The sequence below is a fragment of the Malaclemys terrapin genome, chromosome 14 (assembly GCF_027887155.1).
Source record: "Malaclemys terrapin pileata isolate rMalTer1 chromosome 14, rMalTer1.hap1, whole genome shotgun sequence".
Taxonomy (NCBI): Eukaryota; Metazoa; Chordata; order Testudines; family Emydidae; genus Malaclemys; species Malaclemys terrapin.
The window spans coordinates 7413649-7440810 of NC_071518.1; the positions used below are offsets into that span (position 1 = coordinate 7413649).

General features: G+C 42.9%; 1 long non-coding RNA gene across 2 annotated transcripts; it reads right to left on the reverse strand.

Annotated features, from left to right (window-relative positions):
- Window positions 1-1761: 1761 nt before the first annotated feature.
- Window positions 1762-26394, reverse strand: LOC128848578 (uncharacterized). Of its 2 annotated transcripts, none has more exons than XR_008447072.1 (3): window positions 26299-26394; window positions 6526-6655; window positions 1762-2705 (listed from the first exon to the last, which is right to left on the reverse strand). It is a non-coding gene; the product is annotated as an uncharacterized LOC128848578 (long non-coding RNA). The 2 variants fall into 2 exon arrangements; XR_008447073.1 differs by lacking the exon at window positions 26299-26394 and adding an exon at window positions 7974-8330.
- Window positions 26395-27162: the final 768 nt, after the last annotated feature.

The window sequence follows — 27162 nt, forward strand, 5'->3', positions numbered from 1 at the left end:
ACTGTGATCAATTTTTCTCCATGTCCACTGAAGGTAGAACAAGAAGTTATGGGCTTAATCTACAGCAAGGAAGATTTAGGTTAGATAGTAGGGGAAATGTCCTAATTATAATGGTAGTTAAGCTCTGGAATAGGCTTCCAAGAGAGGTTATGGAATCCCCATTATTGGAGGTATTTTAGGAACAGGCTGGACAAACACCGGTTGGGATGGTCTAGGTCACCTTGGTCTTGCCTCAGGATGAGGGGCTGGACTTGATAACTGCTCCAGGTCCCTTCCAGCCCTACACTTCTATAATTCTATGCAAACTTCCTTGCCTGTGTGTCCACCACTCTATGCTAGAAGAGCCCATAGGAATGCCAGGATAACTCCAGCTTCATACCCCTTCAGTCACTAGTCTCTCTATTGGGACTTACAACTAGGCTGACAATTGCCATAGTCATTCTTGTGGTGTCGATTTCTTTCCACTGGGAACTGGAATGAGACACACCCATTCAACTCATTTCACACAGGCCACCAACAATATTCATATATTCAGTGACTTTTGGTCACTGCTGACTTCGGCCAGTCAGAACAGGGAGCTAGTGCTTATAAGGTCTGTGTCCCACTATCAGATCACATAGAGCCCCCATTTTTTATTGGGAAAGATCCAAAAGAATTGACTAGCTGGCCTTCTAGAAATCCCTTCTGGCTCAAGGGAATGTGTTTTTGCTTTATTTTGGCTTGGTGTGTTTGTGTGCTAGAATTTGATATTTTAGGCTGATGCTCTAGTTTGTGAGGTGATGGGCACATTTTCATTTGAATGGTGGACTGCAGAAGTAGACATGGTATCATCCAAGACTTTGTGAGCTAAGATTGTGATTTATTTTTCTTTCCTGGAATTTGTGACTGCATCAGGTGGAGAGAGGAAACGAAGGTTTGTTCTTTCTAAAGATTTATTTCAATACATCTGCAACAAGTCAAGGAGAGAACAGAGTAGAAAGACTTTTTGGTTTGGGCCTGAAACAAAGCACAGTTCCTTGAGATAAACAAATGGGAAAAAAGGAATTATCAAAGAAAGAGCTAGCCATAGACCATATTATGAACTGTACTTTAATCGGGTGGGTAACTTTGGTAACTTAAACCAAACTGAAGTCAGATCAACCTCTGCTGAGTAAAAGTCCTAAAGACCTGCAGAATATCAGTGCACCTACGGCCAAGAATCTTCCAAAAGTCATCATCCATCTTCCACATCTCTAATATGTGGCACTACTTTTCAGCCTTGACATGGAAGATATACCCAAGGTGTATATCTTCAAAGGTGATGATCTTCAAATTAGAACCCCAGTCTTATTCCTTGGTTCTACGCCTAACTCTGCCACTGCCTTTTTTTTTAGCCATGGGAAAGTTATTTAATACATCTGCCCCTTAGTTTATCCATCTATATAAAGAGCTAATGACATTTACACACCTGTAATTAATGTTCATAAAAGGCCTTGAGATGCGTGAATGAAAAAAAACTATGTAAATGAAAAGCATAATTATATACATGCATGAGACCATCTCTCAGTCCCTTTCTCCCCATTCACCATGAGTGCAACATTTCAGGTATATAACTCGAGGCCATTTTTTGTTTTAAATGTGGCCTTTAATGTCTGCACCCCAGTCTTCTCATTTATAAACTGATTATGCTAATTCTCACCTAACCCGTTAATGGTCATGGCAACAAATTTGAAAAATCTCTGAGACATGGAATTTGATTAAATCATGGAGTTTATTTCCACAGGCACTGAAAGGAAAAAGTAGTTAAGCATTCAGTACAACAAGATTAAACTAACAAAGAAAGGGTAATAAAGAGCAAATGCCAGAGTGCATACAAGAGGTCTATTAGGAGCCTAGCAGAAATAAATATTGAATTGTTTCTTTATCACTCCTGCATATTGTTTTGCAAAAACTCAATCTAGCAGTTTCTCCAGACAACTGAGAACAGGGAGGATGTCAGTGCATATATGTGAGCCCAGGCCCTCCATACTCACAGATCTCTGAGAAGAAAAATGGTTGCAACTTAGCATTACAATTAGTGAGGCTCATCTCATTATCAGCCTGATACAATCAATATACACTAGGAGTTAGGAAGAGAAACATACAACATCTTGTTATACAGATATTCCAACAGAAGTGTAGTGGATTAAGGGGCAACCATCCCACTCCCACTAGTGAGGGGATGACCCATTATTTGTGATCTGTCCTTGTTGATGAGTATGCATTAAAAAGGCTGGGTTGGTCTGCCCAGCAATCAAAGGAGGCCTAGTTAGTACTCCAGAATCCCCACAGGTCCACCCTAAATGTGCACCACTGAGGTGATGAGATTGCTATCCCTACCAGTAGCTCAAGCCCAGTATGAACTACTGAAACCAGGAGAGTCATTCTGAGGTAAAACTGGAGTCATGCAATGGTAAATAAAACTGACCCTTGTGCCCCATAGTTACACAGAGAAAATAGGGAAACCTATATATGTAGTTCAACTACCATTTGATAACCACCATTGGCTGAAGCTAAAAGTTGTGCATTTTGAATATTCTTTGGGCAGCGTATCATACGATCATTCTTTCTCTATTACTATACTGTAGAAGATCTTCAGAGAAAGATTATATACACAGCACGCTTGCAAATTCAAAGCCCCATGCACGAAAATTCCTCAGAGTAGGTCAAGATGGCTGGCCAAAAACCTGTAAAGAAGAGGGGGGAAAAACGGTTTGTGGCAGAATTATGAAAGTACAAGAAGAGAAAAGGGCAGCTTGTTTCAATGTCTTTCTGTCTGGGATTGTGTTAACTTTTCCTTCCCTAATGCACAGCAGAGCTGAAACTGAGTTTAGTGGAGGATGACCATTAATGCTTCACATTCAGTGAGTGGGGACAATTACAGATGTTTTTGCTAAAATGTGACATGAAACCATTGCTGGCTTTCTGTTTTTATGGAGACAATTTGTTTTATCCTTTTTTTATATTATGCATCACTGAAATGAATAACTAAATCACGGCAAACCCTGTGTAACTATATTACCTCATGCAATAATCAAGTAGCTAACAAGAACCATAGCTAAATGAACTTAAAGTAATGACATAAGCATGGCTCCATGCAACCGATATTAGCGCGCTGAATATTTCTTGAGCTATGTAAGGCAAGAAATTGTATTAAGCTAAAGTTTTCAAACTTGGGTGCCTAACTTAAGGCACCAAAAGTAACATTTTCAAATGACTTAGAAGCCTGCCCCATTTTCAAAAGTGACAGAGGGCCAGAATTTTAAAGGTATTTAGACACCTAAAGACATACATAGGCAACTGGTGGGATTTTCAGAAGTCTAATGGGAATGCCCTTAAAAGTCTGGCCCATAGGCACTTTTGAACCTAAGTCCCATTGACTTTCACTTCTAAAAATGGAGCAGGTTCCTAAGTCACTTAAAGTGCTTTTGAAAATTTTACACCTAAATCCATATTTAGGTATTGTCTCCCATTCATTTCATTAGCCGTGGTGGGTGCCCAGCACCTCTAAATGATGACCTGATGTTCAGATGCCTAAATCTGGATGTAGGTGCCTTATTTTAGAACTCACAAACTAGCGGGTAAGGAGGAGGGATTTGACGATAGGGCCTAATCTAATGTTCATTGAAATCAAAGGAAAGATTCCTAGTGACTTCAGGTGGGCATTCGATCAGGGTCTTGATGCATTTAGCGGAGAAGAACACCTGTAGAAGGGCAACACGTCATCTTCAGCAGGAAGGCGCATTCTTGCAAATAGAATTCCACTGGTACAATTGTTCCTGGGAAGTGAATAAATAATAATGCCTAGCTTTTATATAGTGCTTTTCATCAATAGACCTCAAAGGAGAGTCTGCAGCATTTATCCCCATTTTAGGGATGGGAAACTGAGGCACAGAGCAGCGAAGTGTCTTGCCCCAGGTCATCCAGCAGACCAGTGGCAGAGACATGAATAGAATTCAAGTCTGAGTCCCAGTCTAGTGGTCTGTCTAGCAGACAACACTGCCGATCACAAAGGCCGCTGGAATTAACTTGTGGGTTTCATTCAAAATTTTGTAAATGTTTTTTTGCAGTATTCCCCCTTATCCACAATATGACCTAAACCTGCACTCACTGAAGACAAGAGATGTTTTGCATTGTCTTTTGCAAGTGCAAGATCTGGTCTTTAAGCCCTGTGAAAATAAAGGAAAACTAGGTGTGGGGGAAAAAAAGACTTGATAAATATCAAGGTGGTAATAATAATTCAGGATGCCTATAGAAGGTGCTTCAGAAGGTCTTCATCTCTGCTCTTTTTTTCTTAAATTTTATACTAACTTCAACAACATCTTAAGAACTAAGATTTGAATCAGTATATTTAACATGAGCCTAAGTTTAGACCTCATCGTCCTTATTAGTACGTATTGTTTATATTGTGGCTGTGGTTTGGAGACCTAATGGTGCAGGGAACATAAAAACCTAGCAAATGACAGCCCCTGCTCCAACCAGTTTTCAATACTCTACAGTGAGGTACCAAAAATTTCAACATGCTTTTCAAACATTCATTCATTAAGCCTTTCAACACACTTGCAAGGTAGATATTAATACTTCACTTTACAGAAGAGGAAATTTCATGGACTCGCAGGGACCGTGAAGTGTTTTGTCCCAGAGCCAGAGCGAAGAATGGAAATGAGAATGCCTGACTCCCAGTTCTACAGTCTTGCTATTGAGGTACACTTGTAAAATGCACATTGACAATGCACTGCAGATAATTAGTGCCATGAGGTAATCAAAAATGGACCCTAGTGAGGAACTCTTTGTAGCCTGACCATATGGAATATATTCATAATACAGTGAAGAAATTGTTCGAGAGCAATTAATTGTTGCCCCAGAAAATATTGCCCCAGTGCCAGGAGTGCTGAAACAGATTTTATAATGGGGGGGGGACTGAGAGCCATTGAACCAAACTGGAAACGCTGCAGATAATGGAAACCTCTTCAAGCCAGGGGGTGCGGTAGCACCCCTAGTTCCAGGATCTATGCCCAGTGCTGCTGCCGAGGTCAATGAGAACATAATTTATCAGCCACATAAGTGCTGGGAGACTGCCCCGGAGGCTTGTGGAATAATAATAATAATAATAATAATAATAAAAACATTTTCCAAACAGCTGTAATGTAGGTGTAGATACAGGGTCTGTCACTGCAACATGTTCATTGATCTCTGATGCCGATATTTCTTGAACAAGGCATGTTATTTGGCCCTTCCATGCCAGTTAAAACAAACATTTCTCAGAGAAACTTCACATCAAATTATTTTTGACTGACTCTCAGTGCGCCCAGTTTCCATGCTATAATGAAAATGGTTTGTATGGGTTCATGCATTGGACTGTAACTGTTCATTGCTTGGGGAATAGTTTTCAGCAATCCACATTCTAACAGAACTCAAGCCAGCTCAGTAAGACAAGTGACACCAAGAAATACACCATGATCTTACATTCGGAGAGAGTGCATTGTACAGCTTTATACCTATGCCCAGTCTGTACTCAACTTCCTTTCCTTCCGAGAAAGATATTTTTCCTCCCATATTAAAAGACTTCAATATTATTAGTACACAGAGCTCCTCTGGCAATTGTAATACCCAGATTGCTTCCCTGAAATCCCTGTGTGGAAGCAGCCACAGCTGTCTCCACGGGACTTCTGCTCTCCCCACCCCACCCCGCTTCCCCCCGTCACCCTCAGGCCTTATGCAGGTTTCTCTGCAGGTTCAGGGTTCAGTCCTGGGGCAACGAAAGGGGGTGGGTGGGCTGGGAACAGGACAGGGACACAGATCATCTCCTTCACAGCATCACCGGATAAGATAATACAGCCCCAGGCCTGGATTTACGCCAGGGAAACCGAGTGCAGAATTTGGCCATAAAATTCTGCATGTTCCCTGGAAGAGCAGTCAGTAAAATTCTGTGGAATAAAAACCTTTCCATCTGTCAATGGTTCCCTTTAAAAAATAAATATATATAACCACCACTCTGCTCTGGACCACAAACTATCACTTGCAGTCTCCAACCCAAACTCAGTGAATTTAAAAGCTCTAGCTAGTTTGTTTCTACTTTAGTTAACCTTGGGCCAAATCCTACTGGTTTTGCAATAGTCTCATTGACCTCAGTAGGATTACTTGGCTAAGTAAGACAGAGATTTGGTTCCCCTGTAGGCATCGATACAGTACTTCTAACTTTGTATCCCATTAATGTCATGGCTTGCAGTAAGCATGGCTTGTGTTCCCACCCCAGATGCCTGTGGTGCAGAAAAGGTAATATGGCTGGGGGGCTATACTATCTCTCCATGGAGAATTCAGCTGGGCCATTGGGTGATGGGATGATGTGTCTTCCCACTACCCTGTCCTGCTCACTCCTCACCCAGCCTAGTCCTTCCACATGACCCACAGAGTCATACTGTGAATGACAGCCCTCCTCACCCAGCCTAGTCCTTCCACATGACCCACAGAGTCATACTGTGAAGGACAGCCCTAGGGTGCACTTACTGTGCTGGCCACATCCTGGTACCACAGCTTACACGTCTGATCGCCCATCCAGTGAAGGAAGAGGTGATCCATGCAGGGAGGCTTTCCGGCCCTCTCCCCGGCTGCCACGTCCCCTCTGATGTACAGATCTCTGGAACGTAATAGAGGCCTAAAGTTAAGAAATGTTGTAGATATGTGGCCACATCTGCACTACAAAATTATGTCGACCTAACTGACGCCGGCATACAGCCACCATTATCAAACCACTTGTGTGTGTGCAGGTGGCTCCTGGTGCCGGCGGTGCACGTCCTCACCGGAAGCACTTGTATCGATTGGATTGTCAGCGTGGGGGCATTGTGCAATAGCTCCTGAAAGTCAGTAACAGTCGACGCAGCGTCTGCACTGGCCCTGCAGTGACCTCATTACATTGACCGTGACTCCACGCTGCTCAGGGAGGGGACGTTACTAACTCCGCAGAGAGAGGCACTTATGTCGGTGGGAGCCAAATTTAAGTGATGACGTTTCCACAACTAGGTCGATGCAAAGCCGCTTACCTCAACCTAGCCATGTCGTAGAGGCCAATATTCGCTGCACGAATGTGGTGGATACATGGTTGTGTTGTGAAGAAAGCTGTGGAGCAGGCACAGCTCAACCACATTTGTCATAACGAAGACAGATGTTTACAGAAAAACAGCCGCACTTGCCATAAAGATAGAGCCACAGTTAACCTTGGTGATTCGCCATAGAAGACCCTGCACTTGCTCCCACTGAAATCCAGAGTAAAGTTCCCACTGACTTCAGTCTTCTTAGAAAGATGTGCAACATGCCTCAGGTGGCACGTAACCAGGATTCACCACTGAATTTGGTCTGTTGGTGGATCCATTAGCTTCCTTGGCCCCGGGCTGGGTACTAACAGGGAGTGCCACAATGCAGATCCATACCTCCCACTGACTTCAATGAGGGCTAGGATCTAGGGGTCGTCTTATGTGTCCATTTACCCAAGCAGGTGAGACTGTTACTCTGTGGCACTATCACAGCTATATATCTTGGAGTCGGTCTATGGCCTAACAGCATAATCTGGGAAGCTCTTTAAGAACATTGTTTAGGTGAGTGCTAATGCATAGTTTAGAGAGAAAGAAAAATCCAGATTAGTTTGGGTTATTATAGAGGCATGATTCCATATTTGAGGTTGCATTGAGACTTGCATTTAACCTAGGATTTAATTTCTTGAGTATACATTAAAACTTCACTGAGCACAAAAACTGAATTGACAGAGTTCTGAATACCTTCTCCTATATTTTCTCTTCAAGCCCTGCTCTGGAGAAAAACTGCACAGTTCCCATAATAAATAAATAATTCAGCCATTTTCCTTCATTTTGTCAACACAATGAGGGCAAGCTCCCCCCCCCCTTAAAACCTATCTTAGAAAAATCGTTTAAATAAATCAGATAACAAAATAGAAAACATACCGTTTAATCAACAGTGTGCAATTATGGGATCTCCCTCAGACACAACAATGGAGCCATTGTATCCACCCATCTGAGCAGTCAGCAAATTGTGGTAGGACAAGGCTGTAATGAATTAAAGGCTTTTCTGCAGCAGATAGGATTGCTGTTTGTTACTAAAAAAAGCACGTCCTCTGAAATCCTCTCTAGTCTGCTGCATGCTAAATTCATGTTAGTGTTTCTAGCACAGAGTAAAACCATCAAAACCAGAACCAGGGGGATGAGGCCAGGGAAATTGCCAGACTGGAGTGACTTAATGTTATGCTGATTTTTCTCATTTTGCATGCTAGTGATTTTCTGCAAGTGATTGATAGGAGTGCTTATGGGTAGATTTCTTGCACCTCCCTCTGAAGCATTGGGACTGGCTGCTGTTGGAGAGGATACTGGAGTAGATGGGCTGGGCTGATCCAGTATGACAATTCCTATGTGGCTATGATAATGACTGTAGTAATCATAATGATTCTCTCAGTAAACACACATACATTTATGCTGACAAAATAATTGCTCTCCAGGCAGCATGGCTTAGAGGAGCGGGCACTGAACTGGGAGTCAGGAGAGCTCATTTCTATTCCCATCTCCGCCAATGACCTGCTGCATGATTGGTCAAATCACCCAGGCCTGGATCCTCAAAGGTATTTAGGCAACTAGCATCCATTGATTTCAATGGCAAGTTATGAGTCTACAGACCTTTGCGGATCTGGGCCTTAGTCTCTCTTTGCCTTGATTTTTCCCTACAATCTATTGTCCAACTGGTCTATTTTGAATCCTAACATATCATTTGGAAAGTAAACATATATTGTTTAGAGAGAATTATATTACAATATTGCAGTTAGTGTTGTGATAAATATTTTGATAGGCCTAAGTAATCCAGAGCAATTATTTTGTTACAATTTGTAGAAATGCTGGGCTGGAAAGGTCCTCAAAGTCATCTAGTCCAGCCCCCTGCACTGAGGCAGGACCAAGTAAACCTAGACCATCCCTGACGGGTGTCTGTCCAACCTGTTCTTCAAAACCTCTAATGATGGGGATTCCACAACCTCCCTTGGAAGCCTATTCCAGAGTTTACCTATCCTGATATCTAACCAGAGTTTTTTCCTGATATCTAACCTCAATCTTCCTTGCTGCAGATTAATCCAGTTACTTCTTGTCCTACCTTCAGGGAACATGGAGAACAACTGATCACTGTCCTCTTTATTACAACCCTTAATATATTTGAAGACTGTTACCAGGTCCCCTCGCTCCCAGTCTTCTTTTCTCAAGACTAAAAGCACGCCCAGTTTTGTAATCTTTTCTCAGCGGTTATGACCAAACAGATGCATTGCTTGGGTTTAAAAATGCCAGTAATTGTTTTAATTGCGAACAGGGACCTTGAATCATTGAAATTGACTTTGGCCCTCATCCAGTAGCCATTGGAGTAAACAGGAGATTGTCCATTGACTTCACTGGGAGCAAGCTCAGGACGACAGTGCATCAGGATGCCTAGAACTGCGTCGTAACTTGTCTCCTCTCTCCCCCGTTCCCACCACACACCCACAGCATGTGTCACATTGAAACTAGACGCACCTGCTAGTGAAGTTGTGTGGGGGCAGAGATTATACATGGTTATAAATCCCCAGCCTATCCACAGCCTTTGGTAAACATTTGGACAATCCTTCCTACCTGTCTTTCGTCCAAATATTTGCACCGTGCAGGGCTGCGAGTCGTTTCCTGACATGTCCTCAGACTGCAGGTCGAATCCAGAACAGGTGGATTAATCGTCTTATTTTATAAAATAATTGCTTGGAAAATAGTCGCTCCGTCTACCCACAGGAAATTCAGGTGAAGACGTGAACTTGCAGCCAGGGGTTGTATTTTATTGTATGCGCGGATTTGGGCTTTTCGGATCTGACTCAAAGCTCTCAGAGTGAATGATCCAAAACCTTAGGAAACGTGCCTGGAAACATCCCCTCGTGACTCCCCTGTCTCTTAGCGATCCCGTAGAGAGACCACTTTAAAAGATGCTGTTCCCTTGTCGCTGAGCAAAGGATCCGAGAAATGCAGCGCCAACCTCGCCTTTTAAAAACGAGCAGCAGTCCTGGATGCTAAAGCCAAGCGTGTCAAACTAATCCTCACAAACTGAGGCATTTTCCAGATAAGGTGCAACAGGAGGTTGCTACGAGGTAAAGTGTTTAAAAAGTACGTGTGAACCGTTTAACGTAAGCAACGGTTGCCAAGGCGAAATAAAACAATCGGTTTGTAGCAAGAGTAAAGCGCTCTGGATTCAGCTTTCCTAGTTGACAGGGCTGCCGACATGTAAAAACCAGTGTTTAAGATTACTGTGCTAAATCCCAGAGCTGGCAAGATTGCATCCTACAAACACAATAATTTTAATCCTCGAGTCCATACAACCCGTATTTTATGGCTAAATATACACTATAATAAGACGGTGGAATTTCTGATAGCGTAGTGAAGAAAATATTTGACCTTAAGTTTAATTGTGGGATAAAATTGCTTCGGGGACAATGTGTTCTCCCTAGCTCCGGCTTTGGTCGGGATCTTTTACTTGATCTTGGCTATAAAATCCACGCAGGGCAAAGGGAACATAACTTTAGGCTGTATGATCTTCGGGGCAGAAACGGCTTCAGGGGGGAGTATTGTCCAAACACTGTCCGCACCAAGTAAGCACATAAGGTCAGAACAAATAACAGGCTGTGGAATCAGCCACTGGTGTTTAGAATTTGAGCATCAGCAAACTGGATGTGCATTTAAAATGGAAACCAGACCATTCTTAGGAAATTGACCAGGTAGGAGTCACCAGTTAGGGCGCCTAAGCATTGCGCGTTTTATTTAAAGCCTTGTTTACTATGGGGTCTAGCTCAGCTAGGCAATATATAGGCAGCGATCCCTTGTACAAAAAGAGAGAGATCCGTGCAAAAAGAGAAGGCTGTGGTGAAGCTGTGTTTTTGCCAAATTTGTGAAAGCAGCATGTAAATTGCAGGCAGGTAATCCCCCATTGTTTCTCAAACATTTCCTCCCTGAGCCATGACTTCCTTTCAGGAGAACCAAAGCATCCCCTGCACAGACTAAACAATAGCTTGAAAGTTTTCTTTTAAAAAAAAAAAAACACCACACAGTTCAAGAGGAGAAAGTCACTGTCCCCCTCTAAGCAAGCTGATTGGGGAGGGGAGAAGCAAGGATGTGGCAGAAGCATAAAGCACCTGTTGAAGGCTATTTACGGATTAGCCAAGTGCTGACAGACAAATTGGCAAGATTAATAAGAGCAATCAAGGCTGTGTGGGCTAGAGTTGTTGGCTGACATTAATGTGACATCACTTTCATCTGCTTTTGCCTCAAGTTGCACAGCGGGTATACAGCATCACTAATGCTGCTGGAAGCTGGAACTAGAATGCACTATAGTTAGATACTGGTGCTAGGAAGGGTGTGTGTGTGTGTGTGGGGGGGGTCACTTATTAGATCTCAATACGGCTGCTTAGCGCTTTTATTATTAACAGGAAACCTCCCAGCCCAATTGTACTGCGCACACGGTTAAACACACTTTGAAATAAACCCGTTCAGGAAAACCAGAAGAGGATTGAAACGCTACAAGTTTAAAGGAGAATTCGTTCTCCGATCCTTTAACTCTTTCTAGATGCCGGCGGAATGGTGGTTTGGGGTTTAACTGATACATTCTTGATTTATGGGGAGGAATTATTACTCCGGCGTAACTGGAGAAATTGCAGGTTTCACGAGAAAATACTTCTCCGTTTTTTTTAAATAGCAAAACTAAAAGGAAGTCAGATAACGTCACTTGAAAACGTGGGCTAAGTCAGCCGAGGTGATTCAGGTTTGGGGGAAATTAGGCCCCTGTGTCTATAATGTATTTTTGCCTGATTTCTGCATCTTTCAAAACAGGCGATCTTGTATTGGCTTCTCTACCCTTAAAAAGAAAAATCTTAACACGTTAGGCATAGTCTATATTTATAACGTATTGCTCAGGCACTAAACTTTAGCGCGATATGCCTGAAAGAACGGGCTGGACCAGGTATAGATCACACAAATGAAGCATCCAGCGAGGAGCACCGTTGGCACCAAGTGAAGTTAGAAACCCCCTTTAGGGTAAAATCTTAAGGAATACAAGAGAACAGCTAAAAACGCCGTTGTCATGATTGGGTCTAACTCCTTGGGCTTTTAACAAGTTCACTACCTCAAGCAGGCATCGCTTTCATCTCTGCCACCAAACCCAATGCGGAAGTTCTACCAGCAACTTTAATTCGGCCAAGCAATCGTGTTTCTTGCATGCGGAGGTTATTGTTTAGATGTTTTTGTTGTTCCTTGTTCTGTTACATTCTGGCCTGCGAACGTTCCGCGCTCATTCCTGAACTTTTGGTAATATCCTCTTCAAACGGGATTTGTTTACACTTCGTTTTTCCTTTGTAGTTTAGTCCATGAGGAAACACAACCGTAATAAAACATATGAATCTAAAACTGCTCTGACCCAGCCCTGCTTTCCTTTAACAGTGTCCTCTTGTCGAGAACTTTTTCCGCACAAAAGGAAAGTAGGAAACCAGCGAAGGAGACACATACCTATCTGGAAAAGGCTGACGTAATTTGTGGGCATGGAATTAATTTTGTACCTAAAGATGAGGACAGGGGAAGTTTGTAAAAATCCTATTTATTAAAAGTAATCTGCACGCAAGAGATTCCATCAAATGCATTGGTTCGAGCGCATGTACCAATATCTCGAAGAAACATTCGAATTCGGTGCAGTCCCTGTGGTCCTAAATGTTTAGGGATGGTGACTGATTGAAAAGTCCGCTAGACTCGACAGCCTGATCCTGCAGTTAGGGTAAAACCCCCTGCTGGGGTCAGTGGGAGCTGTGTCTGGCTAAGGACCTCAGAATCGGGCCCTTTGCCTGCCATTGTGATTTAAAGGGGGTGGGCAAACGATTTGGCCATCGAAGTTAGGGAAATCTTGGGGTATGCGAGGCCACTGATTTTTGAGCAGATGATAATCTCGGGGAGGGTCTGCTTGAAATAGTCCTGAAAAGATCTTGTATTTATCAACCCCATGGTTTCTACAGTTATTACTATTTCAGGTGTGATCATCAAAGACCACGTGCCAATATGTGTTAGCCGTGATCATGGAAAACTGGGAACTCTGTAGGGGGAGCCTCTTGAGGAGTGTTTAAATGCCCGATCCTGCCCTGCCTACTCCACGGGACGAAGCAGAATCGGGCCCTTTGATACTGTACCAAACACGCTGCAAACCTGAGTGCTTTTCATACATCTTTCGTGTGCACTTTCAGTTATTTTCCAAATCCAATCCCAGCACCAAAGCTAGTCTGTCCTTGTCTCGACTGTGTCTTTCTTAGGAGCTGATGGAAAACATATTATACAGCTTGGAGCAAGACAAAAGCAGCAATAACCACACACAGAAAATCTCCCCAAATAATGCAAATGTGTTTCTGCGAAAACTACAACAATCATATTTGCTCACAGAAACTGATTACTTATACAATTTACCAATCCAGCAGCAAAATCCAGGGCATTCGGTGGTCTGTTTGTAATCTCATCCTTTTTTATGAACATAAACACTACTCAACAAAAATATACATGGCCACCTACTAAGCCAGTAAAGTGAATGTAGAGACCATCTCATTGCTTTCAGCGAGCATATTAGCTTGCCTTTAGTGTGTGAATGAATATGTGTGTACATGTCTCTCTCTTTCTCAATACTTCTGCCTTACATAGATTTACAAGTATTTTAAAATATATAGAGACATTCAATCAATGTCTATATATACTAAAATACGTACATTATAGAGATATAGAAAGATAGATATATAGATTGATCCCCCACCTCCAAAAATCTATTTTGGTGTTTTTTACTTTTCTCAAGGGAAAAAAAATATATCCCTTGACATTCACACACAGCCAAACTATCCCTATACAACAAAACTTTGGTAGGTTAATTAAAAAAAAAGAACAGGAGTACTTGTGGCACCTTAGAGACTAACAAATTTATTAGAGCATAAGCTTTCGTGGACTACAGCCCACTTCTGTAGTGGGCTGTAGTCCACGAAAGCTTATGCTCTAATAAATTTGTTAGTCTCTAAGGTGCCACAAGTACTCCTGTTCTTCTTTTTGCGGATACAGACTAACACGGCTGTTACTCTGAAACTTGTAATTAAAAAAAAAAATCTTTGTTCTCAGTCTCTTTCCGTTCTTGTCCCTCAACTTCAGACAATATCTAAGGCTCTGGGTTCAACACTGTATGCAGAATTCAAGCTCTTGGTGACAGTTCCTTTGGGTTAGGTAGGTTGGTCTGCTTTTACTACTGGCTCTGGGGAGAGAAACAGAGAAGGAACAACTGAAACTGCTCCTTCTGAAGTGAGGTGATCGGTATTTATTTGGTTGTTTTACATGCGGGGGCTTTTTTTTTTGACTCGCTCTCGGTCTCTTTTCTCCTTCCCCCTTTACAGTTTCGGAGGGAAATTTACCTGTGCCCCTACGTGTTTAATCTATCTACCTGCACACGCTATTATTCATCGGAACTTGGAAATACTGTTGTTTTCTTCAAACAGATGACTCAAACACTTCACAGTTGCAAGGTGACCTTGGAGAACATTCCAGAGAAATGGCTTCTTTCAATTAAGTGAAATCTGTGCAAATCAAACACATGGCTTCTCTTACAGCTTTGCAGTCTGGAACGCTTTCCCTATGTTATAACCCTCCTTTCTGACACTAATTTCACAACGCACGTATATTTGTTTTAATCAAAGCACTTGATACTGCTTTAACATCCATCAGGGGAGTTGAATGCCTCTGTGGATGGGACACAATCTCTCCCCAGATGCCATCGCTATATAGACAACGGCTTGGATGCGGTTTAAGTGCTTAGCATTTTACCCTCCTGTTGGTTTTGCAATAAAGACATACAGAAGTGTCTGCTGCAATTTGCCTTCTTGTGATTTCTGCTCTCGCTATGGGGCAGTTCTGAGCAACTGTTTCTCGCTCGGGGCGGTTCAAACTCAGTCCTTTTCGTGGCACGGAACAGGGCTCGGTTCTGCTCTGACTCGCGCGCTTCAATCGAGTGCGCTGGTTCCTCCACCGCGTAATATAACGTCGTAGCCTTAAATAAGATTCCAAAGCGACCGGGAGCCGGGTGGCTGATTCTGATGGTTGCGGGGAGCTCTGTTCTGTAGAGACCAGGAACCCAGGCCGCCTTGCAATCACTTTCTGCCTTATCTCTCAGCCTGGCGTTGGAAGTTTCAGAATGATTGGGGCGGTTGGGAGTAGATAGGTAAAGAGGAGGGATCTCGCCCTCCATGGTCGCTCGAAATACAAGCTGCAGACTATGGGATAGAAAAGAAGGCGGCACTCGTTTGAGCCTCGGCGGAGAAAAAGCTCTCTCAATGCTCGGGGTGATTTGAAACCCGGTGAATCGAGGTGGTATAACCTCCCTGCACACAGATCATATAGTCGCTTTAACAACTATGTCTGGAAACGAATGCGACAATTGAGAGCTACATTCATAAACCTTCCGCTCGGAGATGCCTAAAATCATTTTAAAACAACTCCCAGCAGATGTTTTAGGACAACAATTTCATCCAGGACCTCCCTGCTCAAAGGATACATTTCCTGATCGTCGACGATGCTTTAAATTAATGATTTGTAACATTCAAATAATATTACTCTGGGGGGGGGGGTGGGAAATGTTCAGGATTTTTGTTTTTAATCGTAGAATACCCAGAATGTCAGAAAAATAAACAGTGTAAAACACGGTTAATGTATCATTCATTCACTGTTCTTATTCCTTTAAGATATAAATCCCGTTGTTTAAGGCAGTGCTTTCTGAGACAGACAAAACAATACAACTACACTTCTGCCGCGATCTCTCTTTGATTTACCGATTTTAACTGGATTAGCTGCAAACTGATATTTCTGAGGCATATTTTAAGAACTGGAGATGCAGTTGATGTGGAGATTAGCTGTCAGGACCTGAGTGTTTTGCCCTCCAACCACTGAGATATTTTAAAAATTAACGTGTGACTAAGGAGAAGGCAATAGAATTTAAGGGTTGGTATTTTGCATTTTCAATAAATTTCTACAAAGTTTGCCTGGCGCGGACGGAGGAACACACGGAATATAAACGTAGAATGGGAAAACTTAATCTATCAGACCCTATAATTAGAGGGACTCATGGAGAAAACAACTGCTTTATTGCAGAGCACAAGTCACTCCAGAAACAAATACCAGTCTTTTGCAGAGACTCGTGTATCTGCTTTTCTATATTTCATGTTTCCATTTGAATTAACCCCAATCAAATCCTTTGAGGATTTTTTTTCCTGGAGTGTAATTTCTTAGAGTGTTCTTTTGTGTTAATCAAAAACAATGCATATATACTTAGCCTGAAACCGATTCTTAAAAGGAGATTAACCGTTTCAATGATTATTTTTATAGGAAATGAGCGATATGATTGTCCAAACTGTTGTATTTCTAACAAGCACCGCCGCTCTAGTTCGATACAGACTGAGGTTATTGCTTCTAATATACTTGTGTTTGTTAGCACAGTGGGGACTCCATAACATTAATTATAATTATAATTAAACGCTAAAACTATTATAATTAAACGCTAAAACTGTGGTGAAAAACGCCACCAGACCAATCGTTTAAAGCAGGAAGCTTTCGCCCATTCAGATTAAATGAAGAACGACAAATGGGAATCAATTCTTGACCTAAAAGAGAAAGTTAAAGGTTTTTTAAAAAAGGCCAGTTTGAAGATAATTTCTGCGTTAAGGCGCTGGGATAGAGTCCACCAAAAACAATTGCTTAGCCTTAAAGGAGGGGGAGAAGAGAACATTGTATTTTCCTGCCTAGGGAGGAGATGTCAAAATTCGTTTTGCATCGTTTACACAGCAGATAGGCGTCCAGCGCTTTCCTCCTTTGCCTTAATTTCTGTATATAGTTTAAATTTGAGATTTATTATGGAAACAAGAAGGTAAAAATCACGTCTCCTCAGACGTTAATTGGCGGTATAATCTATAATCGGTGAACCTAACTATCGGTGGGGGCGGAGTAATATTATCCAACTCTGTGTATGGACCTACGCCCACTATACATACACTGGTGACATCCTGGCTCAACTGAAATCAATGGGAGTTTTGCCATGGATTTGAATGGGGCCCTGGTTTCACTCACTGTCAGAGAGAGACTAGGTTGAGGGAGGGGGCCCAATCCTGCATCCCAGGGGGAAGCAGACCGCTCACTAAACTCAACACAAATTCTGCCTAGCTGAGCTGTGCAGGATCCGCATCAGGTGGAAGCTAATTCTAATATTGCAAAGTATTTCTACCTGCATTTCTGATGACCGTTATTAAAGGGGGCGGGGTTAAATGGAGTCTTGACAAAGTGACCATTGACTGATCCGTCCAAACATATCCAACTTTACTGTAGCAAAAGAATAGTGACTAATCCCTAGTGCTTTACATTCCCCCAGCTCTGCACAGCTAGCTAGCTAGTTTATCCTTGCCATTCCCATTTTGCAGACGGAGAAAGTGTGGGCATCATCGTGGCGTTCAGGATGGGGTCCAGGGAGAGGTTTATTATGTGCTTTGCCCCTAACCCTCTGGCCTATTTAAAGGAATCTTTAAAAACCAGGAGTTATTCTGGTGTCCTTTCGCCAATGGACACAGTAAGGCAGGGGGGAAAGAACATGCTTTGAAGGAGAAACGAAGTGTGAGGGGATCCAGCCCACACCACGGATGTCAATGAGTCTCTTACTCTGAGGGCTAAACTTTACCCCGCCTCCTAATCCGCTTGGCACCAAAGGGAGCAGAAACTGGCCTCTGGATTGCCACTGATACGTATGTGGATACACGGTCTGAGCACCCAGCCCTGCAACTCCTCACTGACAGGAATAGCAGAGGGAGTACAGGCTATTCCCCCTGTGCGGGGATTTGCAACACAGGACCCTGCCATCCTTGTCTAGGATCTTCATTTTCTATTGTTCTATTTATTTCTTCATATTCTAATCACTGGCAATGCCACCACGTCAAAGAGGCATTGTTTTAGCACGGCACTTGATGATAAATGTTCTTTATATGATGAATATTTACATACGCTTTCCCCGCAATTAGTGTGACGTTACCAGGGCTGGATCCGTTGGAAAACTGAGGCTTAAGCCTTCACGAATCAGATTGCAAAAGAATTGCAGAACCTCCTTATTGCCACCAGACAATAAAGATGCATGCATGTCGCTATCTACGCGGTTATCATTCTGCCTAGAGAGCTGGAGAACTATGGACAGTTTGCCAGAGAGCTGCCTGGAGCTGTATTTAGCACCTACAAGGCGGGAGGGAGGGAGGGGAATTCGTTAGTTCTCTGGAAGTTAAATCATCGATTAATTTATAGGAGCCTTCTCTTAGCAGGTGGCTAACTCACCCGGATGCCTTGCTTGCTGATAATTGTGTATAGTGGGAATTTCAGATGGAGATCTTTCCTTAAGGCAGTTATAAACAATGTGCATCTGTATTAGCCTGGCTTATAGGAAAGGACATTGAGGGTAGAGTTTGCACTGAAATGTATTTTGATTGATCATTTTGTCGAAAATCTCTTCTTGCTTTTACTCCATAGATATGTGAGCACAAAAGCTCACTATACATAGCAGATCTATAGCATGCATTTATTTACATGTGCGTTTTGGGAGTGGCTTTTTTTGGAAGGCCATAATCATCTATTGATGACTGCTACCTATAGTTCATACAAAGGCTTCCTGTCTGAAGATATTCTTTGGTTTCGTAGTGGATGAAGTATGTCCGAACTCTTCGGTTATCTCTTGGGATTTGTCTTAAAATGTTGGTATTTGTGCGAGATTAATTTATTACAGTTCAATACACGTTACTATCCTTAGCTAGTTAAGAGAGGTGATTGTATCCGCTTATTGGAAAGGTATAATTCTGTATCAACCCACGCACATCTTTGGGTTAAGGATACTAAACTCTTTCTATATTACACTCTAGTTGGTAACCGCCGGAAGGGGAAGTGGAGGATGGAATATTTGTTTGTAGGCTTTGAATTCTAGTATGGAAAGGGGTTTAAATAAGATTTCAGGGGAGTTTGTCTCATTCCATTCCGCACGGAAATGTTGTCAGCCCAGGGACACAACTGACACTTTTTTGGTATTAACAAACCTCTTGGCTAGACATAGTTTCTGCCAGCCTGTGAGTGTGGAGTGAAAGGGGCTTTCTGCTGTGTTCCAGGTAACTGGAGAGCTTTGATTGGACACAATGCGTGGAAAGGTTCTTTAGCTGTTGTTGGAGGGACCAGACTGGACTTCCCCACCCATATTAGCAGCTGAGAGAGTTGAACGTTTGCTGTAATGCATTCCCCAAAAGAGTCCCCACAGCTTCCTTCTAAAAATCCAGGGACCCCAAGTCGTTCGCCAGGAACATCTCTTCCCTAGGATGCCAGACTTCGGAGGAGATTCATCGACAGTCATGGGACATATGGACCCAACATCCTGCTTCTAACGTAGCTCTAGTCTCTTCCACTGACCTCTCTGACTCTCCACAAGAGGAGGGCGCTTGGCTCAAAAGCCTGTTAGAAGGCTCTAACAAAAGGATTGCAGGCGGGATAAGGTTTCACAATAAGGCACGGATTGTGCCTGCCAAATAGTCGATACGCACCCCACCTCTGCCGGAGAAACAGTGAATGAAGTCCCTATTGTCTTGCATGTAATGGTGCCGCCTTGTTCTAAACATGTACATTCGGGTATGTTCTCTAGGTATGGACAATCAGCACACAGTTGATCTCCTAAGCTGATTTGGTGATTTATATTTCTACTTTGAACCAACGCCTCAACTATCAGAAACTCGGATCTATTTTTCGGCTCATATAACTCCTTATCTTCTTTAACTTTTCAAAGTCATATTGATATTTCCGTATGATTGTACCAACACACTGTGCTTCTGGACAACACTATGTAACTTATTGAGAGAACTAATTTGGATATTAATCAGTTAGGTATTAAAAAAGTAGGAAGACTCTTTAATGTCAAAGAGAGCAATTAGAGTACATGTAAATTAACTTCTGTAACCTATTTGGTTATTTTATATTTTTTTTACATCCCATTGTGCTATTTATTTAGTAGAAAAATCAATACGCTCACTTGTCCCTTATATCGAATGGAAATATATTGTATTAATTCTTTTCACTCTGCATAACAGAAAAGGTTTTCCTCCCTTCGCTTAACTGTGAATAAATATAAAGCAGTATTTTCTTTTCGGTCCCAAACTCTAACTATAGAGCAGGACTTTTTAAACCACAAAATGGTGTAAGCTTTGCAAAGGGGGAAACAAAAGTTTCTTGCACCATCACAACAATTAAAACTATTTCTCTTGTCCACAAATACAGCTATTTTCCCAAGTCACATAAAATCAAAATCTTCTATCTTTGATGCATGTTGTCGTTTACTTTTGCGCCATTCCAACCACCTGAAATTTGGATTAGGGCATTTCAAATGCATTTTGATTATAAAGGCAAACATTGAAAATAAATTCAAGCATAATTCGGGGGCGGGAAGATACAGTTTATAAATCCTTGTTCTCAAAGGATTAAAGTTGTTCATGCTACAAGAATAATTGTCCTTCTAATGACTCTGTTGCTGTTTTATCTTCATTCAGCAAACCAGTTTAGTTTCTTCAGCATTATTTTCCTTCGGCGCACATAGGAAAGTAAAAGAGATTACTTATCTGAAACACTCGTGGTACCTAAACATTTCTCCTGGACAACAAGTTACTCAGAGCAAGACGATTGTATGGTTAATAACACTAGTTGGGGTTAGAAACGCGTCTTGCCTTAGAAATAAGCTTATTGGTGTGCTACGTTGATCTATACACATATTTATTTGTTCCCAAAGGATACTTTAACCCTATTTTTGTCAACATATTCCTCTCTCTTTAAATAATACTGCACTTTTCATGCAGCGGCTTATTCTGAAAATAGCGTCAAAAATCCTAGGCAATAATGAATGTATTGAAGGGATTCTTGGGTTGGTTCAATAGCGGATTTGCTGACATGGCCCAGAGCGGCGTCACCTTGCAAGAGGTGAAACAGGGAATATCCTGCTCTCTGGTTTAACTACAGGCTGAGCAGAAAATGATCGCGGGAAGGGAGGGTTATCAAACAAAATAAGCTGGGGACTGGTGAGATAACAGACAAGAGTCAAGACAGACCCGATGCTGCAGGCTCACTGGGAACTTTGCCTGAGAAAGGATTGCAAGATCCGACCTAAAATAGCTTTCCTCCAAATACCTGACCATAAGAATACCCTGTCCACGACTGTCGCAGGAATCAGACGTTTGGGTTCAGTCTAATCTCCTTTTCTATAGAAGAGTATTTACAGCTCTTCTTTGTTTTCTCTTGCATCCAACTACCTGATACACCCGCAAAGGCATCGAAGCGATAAAGCCCCTTTTTCACTCCAGAATCAGAGGCTACTGCCCCAGTCTGGGAGTGCTGGACAAAGCTTCTTTTGAATCTAACGATGGTTAGGCCAGATCTACCGAAAGTACAGTATATGGAGACTAGGGGAGACTAACACGTTTTATCAGAAAGTAACAGATTCTGTCTCAAGGCAGGGCCCGATCCCGACCGCACTGAATTTCAGTGAGGGCAGAATTGCCTGGGAGAATGTCACCTAAAGGTGAAATCCTGCTGCTCTCCTTTACTTCAGTGGGGGCTAAGATTTCCCGTTGGGTGCGGAGATTGGCTCTCGGCTTTGCAACAAGTTGAGGCTTTTTTTTTTTGGCCCATATATAGCGAAGCAACCTCAGCCACTTCGCAGCTTAGCAATTCAGTAACATCTTGGCAGGCTGCGGAGTTCGCCTTCTGAATCTCTCCCTCCCCTCTCTATTTATGCCGTGGTAGGCTACGCAAATCTGAGTTCCAGCCAGCGAGAAAATGCTCAAAGGAAAGCATTCTAGTTACCCACCCGTAAGCGAAGATATAAATACACGGAGACATTTAAAGATCTCCTCTGTGGGAAGCGATTGTGTCTTGGAGCTAAATAGTAACGTTTGAAGGTTAATATCTCTGGAACTGGTTTCTGTTTGAGGGACTGTTCCTGCCAGCAAACTCCCCAAAAATCTTGCGCTGAAGAGGGCTGTAAATTCCTGCGCTGTGATGTTGTCAAATATTTCATTGAAGAACGTCATGGAAACTGTGTGCTTTGGGGCAACCTCGGGACCAGGCAGCTAAAAAGCACAATCCTTTTTTCTGACCAAGGCTTGAACTTCTTCCTAGCATACAGCTGCCAGGAGGCCTTAAGTGCCGCATTTATGCTCCAATAGAACCAACAGCAGCTGGGTTCGACAATTGAGCAGCGGTAATTTGTGCAAAGTCGCCCCAAAACTCGGGGTCCAGCTTCACGCTCCCCTAAATTTCACTCAGTCCCAACTCGGAACCTACGCTTGTGAGATCCCACTGATGTGTGTGTAGATCTAGGATAATATCCTACTGAGGCCGTCTACTTTTGTTCATGAAAACCATATTTATACATTCATAACATATGTCAGGGCGCAGATGTACACACCCGTGTGTGTAGACCTATATATGCATAGGTATATGTTGTGTGATAGGAAACACACATTCTAGATGAATGAATACAAAGACCAATTATGGAGTCAGAGATTCCGATCAGGGCTGATTTGAAACCAATAAGAGTTAGGGGAGGGATGAAAGTAGGCCCTGATTTTGGGGGGACTTTCCACAAGCAGAAATGGACCAGGGAATGGCTTATGTATGTCTGGGTGTAGGGATGCTGCACTGTGTGGCTAGTTATATCCTGGCTGCACTCTCATGGCATGGACCTGCATCTGAATCCTGTCCCGCCCAATAGCCTGCTACCCTCTGCCTTTAACCTCTTGTGGCCAAGGCTGGGTTGCTAACGCTGGCTCGCTTGCCTTGCTGGTCTCCAGGGAAATCAGCGGCGCTCCGGGAAAGCTTGTCTTTTCCGCCACATATTTCCTGCATGAACTCACTTACGGTGCTTTTAGCGATGGTGGTTTTTTGTTAATTTTTTTTTCCTACCCGGAGACGCTACAACGCGGATGGTGCGTGAGACCCAAAACTGCGCCGGGTCCGAACGTTAATAATAGCAACAGCGGATGCTAGAACTGCCCTGAGGCTCTGCATTCCCCCCCAGCCTGGCCCAGATCTTCGCTGGTTAATCTGCTTTGCACACGTGCAGTTGGGCTCTTAAAGGTGGGATGGGAAGCAAGCGTCTCTCGGGCTTTTCCCCCTGGAGGAGCCTCTTCTGGACAGTTTATTATAGAGAGGAGATGCCAATGAGCTGCCCGAAGCGCCCCCCCCCCAATAGTGCCCCCTCCTGTCAACACCTTTTAGGCTGGAATATTTACAAGTTAACAAAATGCCCTCCTCCCTCCGTCTGTAACCCGCTGGTTGAATCAGCCCCCATCGCTCCCTCCCCTCCTACCTTATGTAAACGTTTAGGCATCAGTTTGCACGGGGCTAAAGCAAGGAGTTTGGGCGATCGCCTCCAGAAAGCGAAGTAGGGGGGCGGGCTTCTCCAACTGAAGTCCCTGGTGTTAATGAAAAGCAGGGGCAGTGGAGAGGGGGGCGCACGCGTGCCTCTGCCCGCTCCATGGGTGGTCTGCGCTCGGATAAACACATGGGCCTCTTAGCAAAGCAGCACCCAACTGCACAGTCTTCTTACAACAATACTACCTATATACATTTCCATACTCGGATTACAGGCTGGCTTGTTGCAGAGTCTAGTTCACTTAAGCAATTAGCTAGTAAAAATATCTTCAGTGCAGGAAAAGGAAGAAAGCTCAGATTTGTCTATTTTTACACAAAGCACTGCAGATTTAAAAAAAAAGGAGAAAAAAATGTCTTTTGGAAATTAATTTGAAAACAGAGGGTTATTTTTTTAAAAAAAGAAACATTACAGGCCCACGGGGCTGATTTTTAGCCCAACCGTCTGATGTGAAATCTGCATCAAAGTAAGCAACATATTTTAAAAGACAATAATTGCTCCAAATTATATTTTCCCCATCTAGTTTATTTTGCTGACGGGGCCACAGATGAGGAGGGGGGATCTTATATTTTATTCTGTTTGTTTTATGCAGGGAAATATCTATCTACATGAATCACCAGCCTGACGTTTTTCTAGAGCAGGAATTTAAGACATATCCTATTTGCCCTTTAAGAATCGGGGTCTTGACCATATTTTGAATAATTTTGACGTTTTATAACCAACAAACCACTGAAGATAACAAGTTACCTAACAACATGGTCCTCTCAGTCCATAATAAGAGTGACACTGAGGGTTAATATATTGTAAAATAAAATCTCTGTGCTAGATACAATAAATCATGTCTTGGCCTTTATTCCCAAAATCTGTTATTTACTAAATACACTGGTTAGTTTACTACATAAAACGATGTAATATTTCTTCCTTTCCCACAGCTAGGCCTATGAAATACGGAGTAGATTATATGTTTTTTTTAAGTTTACCAGATAAATACGTCGGGAAAAAAATCTTCACACTCCCAAAAGTCACTGGGGGAAACAAAGAAAACAATTAAGCAAAAGATTGTTTTATTTTTTAGAAAATTGTTTCGTTAAGATCACTGAAACAAGCGTCATGTTTGCTCCAGGTGATTGTTGTTGTTTTTTCCTGATACAATAGTGGACATACTTCCTCATGTAAATTACCACCAACATTTTAACTTGAACTGCAATGCAAGCTGTAAAGGCAGAATTTTATTTTTAATGTGTCCTTATCAGCACCCCAAAAACAGTTGCAAAAGATCTTAATACATTGCATCCCTTGTTTAGAATTCTGGAATTGACATATATAATCTGGGTTCTGAATTGTTTAATTTCCAAATTCATTCTTTATATTTCTTTCAAGCAAAGTGGGGGAAGGGAGGGAGGGAGGGAGAGGGAGGAAAGTATCTACAATGCGATTTCATATTTTAAAGAAATCAAGACAAATAATAATTTGAGCTTTAACATAATAGCTGCAATGGAGAAAAATAGGTTAGACAGGCTCGTAAGAAAATTAAAGGCTGATTTAAGAAGGTTATTTTGCATTATACATTTGGGATCTGTAAACAGAGAAAGCATATGCTCACCAAGGAAGAGCTGGGGAAATGTCTGATTTTTTTTTAACTAAGCAACAACACACGATTTGTTATCCCTGTTTGCTCTATGCTTTTTCTGGCATAGAATGGTATTTTAAACCATGTGTCTTCCTGCTTTGAGATGGAGATGTGGGACGGGATTTTCTGCGCTGGGAGATGGTCCCTCCTCCGTATAATATCAATTTATGGGAACATTTCACCGTATTTCTATAGCCGGGGGAGTGGGGAGAAGGCCACATAGAAACAGAGAGCCCCCTGACACATTGCAGTTATATGTGGATTATCCTGCAATCCAGGCCCTGAATCCAAGCTATTTACTAGAGAGCTTTCTTTCTCGCTCGCAGCTTAGGGCATTTGACCGGCTGTGAAATACCAATCAGAAAATCCTTCTCTGCAGTACATACGTGTCATCGATGCTTCACTTTTCTGTATTGTTAGCATGTTTAAGGGCCGGTTGCACACAACTATATACCGAGGCACACTGACAGATCTGAACTGAGCTGCAAAAGTCCCGAAATGCGCTTGTTTCCCGGGGAAACACACGTTCTGCTCCCCCTTGCAAACGCTGGAGATTGCTTCGGAGTGTTGCAAGGGGAAAAGAAGAAGAAGGAGAGGAAAAAAAAAATCCTGATGTGAAATCCCTGTTGGTGGTATCACAGATGTGTCAGGCGCCCTCGAGGCTAGTAACGACTGGCTGCAAATAACGTTAACAGGGATTTTGGAAACCCGATCACTATCTATCTTTCTTTTAAAAGGAATTAAATTATCATAAAACCCTTAAAAGCGAATCTGGGCAGAAGGGGGAGTTAAAGGAGGAAGGAGAGACGGCGGAGGGGGTTTCAGCCTTTCACTCGGGTAAGATACTTTGCAGAGCCGAGAACAGGCAGCAGCAGCAGCACAAACTCAGTTGGGTTTTTTTCGTACTATCTGGCCTTTGCTCCCCCCCCCCCCATCTTGACAAGAAAGAAAACGGCAACAGCCAGCACATCTGCTCAGTTTCTAGCGATGAACTGTGAAAGCCAACCCCCCCCCCCCCCCCCCCCGCCTGGCCCTCCGCACAAGCCCCTCTCACAGCTTCATTGTGCAAAAGTTACCACGCGCGCCTGGTAAGAAGGTGACAAAAGTTTAAAGTGACTTACCTTGATTAGTGAGTGACAGCTTTACTGAGGAAAAGATGGTCAGACTTTTGGGGGGTGGGGGGTCTGAGGAAGGCTTTGCCCTCCTTTTCCTCCCCCCCCCCCATGTGGTGTGTGTGTGTGTGTGAGAGAGAGAGAGCTCCATTACTTCTGAGGATCAAAGTCTGGGCATAGCTGAAAAAATCAACACATATTTATATCACAACAACAACAAACAACAACAAAAGTCTAACCCGGCAGCAAATCAGGCGACGGGCGCTATTTTATACGGCGCAGTGAGGGGCTCTATGCGAACTACCAGGGACTTTTCTTTCTGATTTCTTTTTATTAAAGAACCCCTGAGAAGATGTTTACATTTCGCTGTATAAACATCCTGCCCATGTTCCTGTCTATCTTCAAAAGAAATCAGAAACTGGGTTTTTAAGTGGGCGAGCTTCACTCCTGCTACATTTCAAATTAGATTCGCACTCCAGGGCGAGCCGCCTGTCCCCCTTTTCATAGTTGTGTACAAACAGCCCCGGCGGCGTTCAGAGCCAGCAAACAGCTGTTTTTCTCGGGCGAGACGCGAGTCGCCCGGGAACTTAAACCTGCTGCTACTTGGATTTTTGTCTCTTTTAAATCCTGCAGGCGCGTTGACTCTTCCCCCCCCCCGTCCCCCCAGCCCCGCTCCGTTGCGATCTCTATTATGATTTCAGAATAGAGACGGTAAGAGCAAAGATCTCAGAAAACTGCCTCGTTCAGAGCAACTTTGTCTTCACCGTCCTCCACTGGGCTTTGGAAAAATGGGGCTGACAATCAGAGAAGTCCAGAGGAAAATGTTAGTGACTTAAAAATGTTGCTACCTGCGAGGCAAAATAAAGACAATAC